At 48.2% G+C, this 7,934-nt stretch overlaps 2 pseudogenes; one reads left to right on the forward strand and one right to left on the reverse strand.

The window, feature by feature from the left end:
* Nucleotides 1-301: 301 nt before the first annotated feature.
* Nucleotides 302-420, reverse strand: LOC134949372 (5S ribosomal RNA; annotated as a pseudogene).
* A 1,703-nt stretch (nucleotides 421-2,123) lies between these two features.
* Nucleotides 2,124-2,242, forward strand: LOC134949374 (5S ribosomal RNA; annotated as a pseudogene).
* Nucleotides 2,243-7,934: the final 5,692 nt, after the last annotated feature.

Genomic DNA, 7,934 nt, shown 5'->3' on the forward strand with positions numbered 1-7,934 from the left:
CTTGTCAAAATATTGCAAGAGGGTAGGGGGGAAAAAAGGAGAAAGGGGGTGGGGACACAGAACAAATATTGACAGTGTAAAATACTGAATAACAGTTCTGGGCTGCCTGGGTTCAAAAATACAAAAGATAACAGCTGGAGGCCTGAAAGAATACCTAAATAGGTATGTATATCAAATGTTTTCCTATATTAGGTTGATGAATCAGCTACATCTATTGTGAGTATATAGAAATAGAAAAGGCTGAGGTGAGCAAGATGAATCTGCTGTCAGTGTTAGACGCTGAGCAAAAACCGTCCACAGATTTCTACTGAACTGAGTATTCCTCAAGAGTCTCCCACTTGAGTACTAACCCAGCCCAACACTGCTTAGCTTCCAAGATCGGAAGGATTCGGGCGTTGCCAGTGTGGTATGAAAGTAGAATGAATATTATAATCGAGGGCTCAGGAATCACTGATGAGAGTTCACGAATCAGGAAGAAAAAGAGTAGATGTAGGTTGGAGAAGAAAAATAGGGGATCTGCTGCCAATGTTAGACAGGGATGGTCACCCTGAATCAATGGTGAGAGTCCTGAAATCAGAAAAAGTGGGAAAAGTGAGGAGAGAAAGGAACAATGATGGTCTCTGATTGTTTGCTGAACAGATCAGAAATTAATGAGCTAAAAGTACAACTGGACAGTTGTCCTGCAGATAGCTTATTTCAGACAAGCCCTCCAATTGCAAGGTGCTAAACAATACCTGTGATGCTGATAATCCCAAATGTTTAGGAAAGGCTGACTGTGAACAATTATCAGAAAATAAATGTGCTTAGAACCATGAAAGAATATCTAATTCTTATCAACAAGTTGATATCATGCATCTCAAAAAAAGAGAGGGAGATCTTGTATGGAAAACATAGCCAAGTGATAGCATATTGGTGGCAACAGTTCTATGATACAGAGAAAGACAAATTGTAACTATTATATCTGTCTGGTATCAACGCTGCAAAGATACATTACACAATAATAATGAAAAATATTGCTGAAGACCTTCTCTCCAAGTGGGTTAGAGAAACAGCAGAAGGAAAAGAGAAAGGTAGAAGAAAAAATATTGAAAAAATAAGTGAAATAATATATAAATACTGAGCAAATAGATATATCAGATTAGGAACTGAACAAAGCTCTAATACCCACTATAGCTCAACAATATCTTAAATTTGGGGGGCCGCTGAAAGCCGGCTGCCTTAAAAGGACAGGTACTTGCATAAACTGATATAGACCAATTTGGTTTAGGCAGTATAGACAGCAAGCATCTGAGTAAATACCAATAGATATAAGGAGGATGCACTGTGATTGTGCAAATATTACCCGGAACGAAGGGAGCAGTCAATCACTGGTAAAAGGCAGGGTAAGGTATACACTGGAGATATCCGTATGAAGGTCCAAGCGTATCACAAATGAGGAATACAACGTATACTGTCGGGACCCGGGATGGAAGGAGCAGTCAAATCACAGCTGTAGCGGGACTGTAGAGCTGATGCGGCTGTCTGCGTCTGAGATGTAGGTGGGAGGAACGTAATGTCCGATATCAAGTTGCGGTAGTGTGTAACGGCTCGAGCTCGTGGTGGCTGGATAAGACGGGACCGAACTGAATTCAGACTGTCCGGAGTCAGCTGTCCCCCGGGCAGTGGGGGTGTGGGATCCGATGTCAGGTCGCGGCAGTATAAGGCGGCTTGAGCTCGTAGCGGCTAAATGAGACGGGGCTGCACGAGGTTCAGGCTGTCCAGAATCGGCTGTCACTGCCTGGGTCACATTTGGGATTATCAGCATCACAGGTATTGTTTAGCACCTTGCAATTGGAGGGCTTGTCTGAAATAAGCTATCTGCAGGACAACTGTCCAGTTGTACTTTTAGCTCATTAATTTCTGATCTGTTCAGCAAACAATCAGAGACCATCATTGTTCCTTTCTCTCCTCACTTTTCCCACTTTTTCTGATTTCAGGACTCTCACCATTGATTCAGGGTGACCATCCCTGTCTAACATTGGCAGCAGATCCCCTATTTTTCGTCTCTAACCTACATCTACTCTTTTTCTTCCTGATTCGTGAACTCTCATCAGTGATTCCTGAGCCCTCGATTATAATATTCATTCTACTTTCATACCACACTGGCAACGCCCGAATCCTTCCGATCTTGGAAGCTAAGCAGTGTTGGGCTGGGTTAGTACTCAAGTGGGAGACTCTTGAGGAATACTCAGTTCAGTAGAAATCTGTGGACGGTTTTTGCTCAGCGTCTAACACTGACAGCAGATTCATCTTGCTCACCTCAGCCTTTTCTATTTCTATATACTCACAATAGATGTAGCTGATTCATCAACCTAATATAGGAAAACATTTGATATACATACCTATTTAGGTATTCTTTCAGGCCTCCAGCTGTTATCTTTTGTATTTTTGAACCCAGGCAGCCCAGAACTGTTATTCAGTATTTTACACTGTCAATATTTGTTCTGTGTCCCCACCCCCTTTCTCCTTTTTTCCCCCCTACCCTCTTGCAATATTTTGACAAGATATCCTACTACTATTTTATCAATTTGTGTTAATAAAATATATATATTTCTATCATTGTTTCTTCTGAGACGTCTATACATATACTGTACATACAAGAGTGCGCCCACAAAAGAGTCTTCTTTTCTCTTTTCTTGTTGCATGTTTCATTATTGACTCGGGGTGCACCACCAAATATAAGATTAATTAGAAGACTGAGTTTTCTCCTTTTACTTATTACATTTTGGTCTAAATATTATCCATTAGATACGTTACTACTTTCCAGTGCGGTATACCCCCAATACATGTAGGCATTACAGGTGTACCAATTTTTTTTTTTACAGAAAATGAATACAATGTAGACTACTTTATTGCTGATATGAATATTGCTTGATATTATCTGGTAATTGTGTAATTACCTTGGCCTTTTGAAGACTTTGAAGTTGTGGCTTGTCTACTCCCGCTACTAGATACCTGAACTTGTCTTGGTCGATGTGTTTCACTGGGATCTGTATTAAAGGGAGTGTTATGCATAAATGTTAATCTGCTTAATACAAATGCAAGTCTGAAGTATTGAATATTTATTATAAAATAAAATGAAAAAATCTACCTAGACAAAAAAGATGCATGGATTAATGACAGATAAACCAAAATCTACGTTATTTGCTAAACAGATTGTAAATTTTTTACAAGAAATAATCAAATGAAAGTCAAAAAAACAAAATAATAATATTCTTCTTCAGGTGCATATAGTTATTACTGTTGTATTTGGGTGAATTGGTGGTGAATACATGGTAGTCTTATTTATTGAAAGTGAGGTGAAGTTTACTTTTGGCCAGCTTTTTGTACACATTTTTTTTTTAACCCTTCTAAATAGTCTGAAATTTTTTTATCCATAAGGAAAATGGCATACAGGAGCAGTATTTTTAAACACAGCTTGTAATGTGTTTTGGAGTACTTGAGTTTATTATAAATGAACTTTTAAAATACCTTCTTCAGTGTGTATTCTGCTGACCATTGATGCCATCCTTGCTTGTTTAGGGTGATGGGATTTTGCCTTTTTTCAACTTCTTCAGTGCGTATTTTTTTACTTGGTCTGCCTTTTTGACTCTCTTTACGAGTTCTTTCTTGAATTCCACCTTTAGAACATACTACATTAGTAAAAACAAAACTTTTAAATTTGTATACAATTTTTAATTCAAATACTTACTTTGTGCCTGACTTGAGACTGAAGGCCGAGAGTGTCTGTGAGCAGTACCACTTGTTGATGGACCTTGATGTCTTTCCATTGGTTCTCTCATATCTCTATATTATTGATAATAATGTCAAAAAAATTGGTTAAATTAAAGACAATAAAAATGGGGGTGGGTGGTGGGTAGGTTGTAATGATTACCTGTGCTTATAGCAGGCTTGGAAATGCTGCTATCTATGCTTGCTGGCAAGCCTTGAACCATAGCCGGATTCATTCTCTGAATGATTTTTTCTTCCCAGGGCAGCCAAGTTATGTCCAATGCCGGTCCTCCACCTGTACCTTTTTTATAATTATGCTCTTTGGCCATTTTTTCTTGGTGCATCTCCTGCAATCACTGCATCTTTTTTTTACATACATCTACTTCCCTGACTACACCAGAAACTGCAGTAACATTATCTGCAATTTTCCGCCATATTTTCATCTTTTCACTCGGATGAGTTTTAGCAGAGCGATGTCCTAAAAGCTTGTCATAAAATTTGTCAACACCATCGATTAATGCATCATTCTCTGAATTGTTAAATCTGGCAGCTCGGATTGCCTTAGTTTTTTTAGATTTGGAGTGAGCAGGTACCTCAGCCTCAGAGGTGTCAGTATCCTCATTATTTCCCTGTAAAAAAAAATTACAAAAGTTACAACAACAAAAAAAGGGATGTCGGGGTGGGTGCATGTGTGTGGAAGGATGGGTGCAAGTGTGTGGAGGGATGGTGGGGTGGGTGTATGTGTGTGGAGGGATGGTGGGGTGGGTGCATGTGTGTGGAGGGATGGTGGTGGTGGGTGCATGTGTGCGGAGGGATGGTGGTGGTGGGTGCATGTGTGTGGAGGGATGGTGGGGTGGGTGCATGTGTGTGGAGGGATGGTGGTGGTGGGTGCATGTGTGTGGAGGGATGGTGGGGTGGGTGCATGTGTGTGGAGGGATGGGTGCATGTGTGTGGAGGGATGGTGGTGGTGGGTGCATGTGTGTGGAGGGATGGTGGTGGTGGGTGCATGTGTGTGGAGGGATGGTGGGGTGGGTGCATGTGTGTGGAGGGATGGTAGTGGTGGGTGCATGTGTGTGGAGGGATGGTGGTGGTGGGCGCATGTGTGTGGAGGGATGGTGGGGTGGGTGCATGTGTGTGGAGGGATGGGTGCATGTGTGTGGAGGGATGGTGGGGTGGGTGCATGTGTGTGGAGGGATGGTGGGGTGGGTGCATGTGTGTGGAGGGATGGGTGCATGTGTGTGGAGGTATGGTGGGGTGGGTGCATGTGTGTGGAGGGATGGTGGGGTGGGTGCATGTGTATGGAGGGATGGTGGGGTGGGTGCATGTGTGTGGAGGGATGGTGGTGGTGGGTGCATGTGTGTGGAGGGATGGCGGGGTGGGTGCATGTGTGTGGAGGGGTGGGTGCATGTGTGTTGAGGGATGGCGGGGTGGGTGCATGTGTGTGGAGGGATGGTGGGGTGGGTGCATGTGTGTGGAGGGATGGTGGGGTGGGTGCATGTGTGTGGAGGGATGGTGGTGGTGGGTGCATGTGTGTGGAGGGATGGTGGGGTGGGTGCATGTGTGTGGAGGGATGGGTGCATGTGTGTGGAGGGATGGTGGGGTGGGTGCATGTGTGTGGAGGGATGGTGGGGTGGGTGCATGTGTATGGAGGGATGGTGGGGTGGGTGCATGTGTGTGGAGGGATGGTGGTGGTGGGTGCATGTGTGTGGAGGGATGGCGGGGTGGGTGCATGTGTGTGGAGGGATGGGTGCATGTGTGTTGAGGGATGGTGGGGTGGGTGCATGTGTGTGGAGGGATGGTGGTGGTGGGTGCATGTGTGTGGAGGGATGGCGGGGTGGGTGCATGTGTGTGGAGGGATGGGTGCATGTGTGTTGAGGGATGGCGGGGTGGGTGCATGTGTGTGGAGGGATGGTGGGGTGGGTGCATGTGTGTGGAGGGATGGCGGGGTGGGTGCATGTGTGTTGAGGGATGGTGGGGTGGGTGCATGTGTGTGGAGGGATGGGTGCATGTGTGTGGAGGGATGGTGGGGTGGGTGCATGTGTGTGGAGGGATGGTGGGGTGGGTGCATGTGTATGGAGGGATGGTGGGGTGGGTGCATGTGTGTGGAGGGATGGTGGTGGTGGGTGCATGTGTGTGGAGGGATGGCGGGGTGGGTGCATGTGTGTGGAGGGATGGGTGCATGTGTGTTGAGGGAAGGTGGGGTGGGTGCATGTGTGTGGAGGGATGGTGGGGTGGGTGCATGTGTGTGGAGGGATGGTGGTGGTGGGTGCATGTGTGTGGAGGGGTGGGTGCATGTGTGTGGAGGGATGGGTGCATGTGTGTTGAGGGATGGCGGGGTGTGTGCATGTGTGTGGAGGGATGGTGGGGTGGGTGCATGTGTGTGGAGAGATGGTGGTGGTGGGTGCATGTGTGGGGAGGAAGCATGCGGTGTCAGCCAGTGACGGGACAGGGCAGGTGGGGGTGGGGTGGGGGGGGGGGGTGGATGGATATGGTGGAGTGGTGGAGGAGTTTGTTAAGCACTGTTTTTAAAAAAAATACCTGTGTCTGTTGATGATGAGACCCTGGACTCTGTCTTGGCTCAGGCTGCCACTCATCACTATCAGGATTTGAAGACACTGGAGAAGGGATTGGCCTCTGTCTCTTCTCACGAGACATTCTTTTAACCGCTGTTTTTAAAAAACAGAAGCAAACATGCAGCAGAACATTGAACATGATAGAACATGCAGCACTAAACTGCATTTGAAACTGAATAATTTCAGACAATTTTTATAAAATTACTTTTATAAAAAAAAAAAAACACATAACAAAAAAATATATCAACCAAAAAAAAAAACATTAGCATGATGCCCCTCCACCCACCCATCTGAACTTGCCATGTGGCCCCTGCCAGCATATGCCCTTTGCCTTTTGGCCCCCGGGGGCCCCATGTCACAGGGGATAAACTACAGGGGACCCATGTGGCCACGTGGCCGGGGGTCAGGGCCCCCGGGGGCCACATGGCACAGGGGGGAAAATACAGGGGGCCCATGTGGCCACATGGCAGGTTCGGATGGGCGGGCGGGGGACGGGGCCCCCTGGGGCCACATTGCACAGGGGGGAAAATACAGGGGGCCCAGGTGGCCACATAGCAGGTTTGTATGGGCGGGCGGGGGTCGGGGCCCCCGGGGGCCACATGGCACAGGGGGAAAATACAGGGGGCCCATGTGGCCACATGGCAGGTTCGGATGGGTGGGCGGGGGTCGGGGCCCCCGGGGGCCACATGGCACAGGGGGAAAATACAGGGGCCCATGTGGCCACATAGCAGGTTTGTATGGGCGGGCGGGGTCGGGGCCCTTGGGGGCCACATGGCACAGGGGGGGAAATACAGGGGGCCCATATGGCCACATGGCAGGTTCGGATGGGCGGGCGGGGGTCGGGGCCCCCGGGGGCCACATGGCACAGGGGGGGAAATAGAGGGGGCCCATGTGGCCACATGGCAGGTTCGGATGGGCGGGTGGGGGTCAGGGCCACATGACACAGGGGGAAAATACAGGGGGCCCATGTGGCCACATGGCAGGTTCAGATGGGCGGGCGGGGGTCAAGGCCCCCGGGGGCCACATGGCACAGGGGGGGAAATACAGGGGGCCCATGTGGCCACATGGCAGGTTCAGATGGGCGGGCGGGGGTCAAGGCCCCCGGGGGCCACATGGCACAGGGGGGAAAATACAGGGGGCCCATGTGGCCACATGGCAGGTTCGGATGGGGTCCCCGGGGGCCACATGGCACAGGGGGGAAAATACAGGGGGCCCATGTGGCCACATGGCAGGATTGTATGGGCGGCGGGGGTCGGGGCCCCCGGGGGTCTCATGGCACAGGGGGGAAAATACAGGGGGCCAATGTGGCCACATGGCAGGTTTGGATGGGCGGTTGGACGGACAACACAGATTGGGCAATTTACCAATCTACTCCTCCAAACAGGGCAAGAAAAATATGCTTCTAACTGGCTGGCTTCTAGGCTGGCTTCTAGATAGCTTGTTGCTGGCTTCTTGACTGGCTTCGCTTCTTAGCTGACTTCTGGCATTTCACATTAAACATACAGGTATGCTATACACCGTGGAGGCTGAACAACAGCGGGAAAAACAAGCTTATATATAGCGATATTTGGCACCACCCCATATACGGCCGATTGGACAGTTAACGGTTGA

The sequence above is a fragment of the Pseudophryne corroboree genome, chromosome 1 (genome assembly GCF_028390025.1).
Source record: "Pseudophryne corroboree isolate aPseCor3 chromosome 1, aPseCor3.hap2, whole genome shotgun sequence".
NCBI lineage: Eukaryota > Metazoa > Chordata > Amphibia > Anura > Myobatrachidae > Pseudophryne > Pseudophryne corroboree.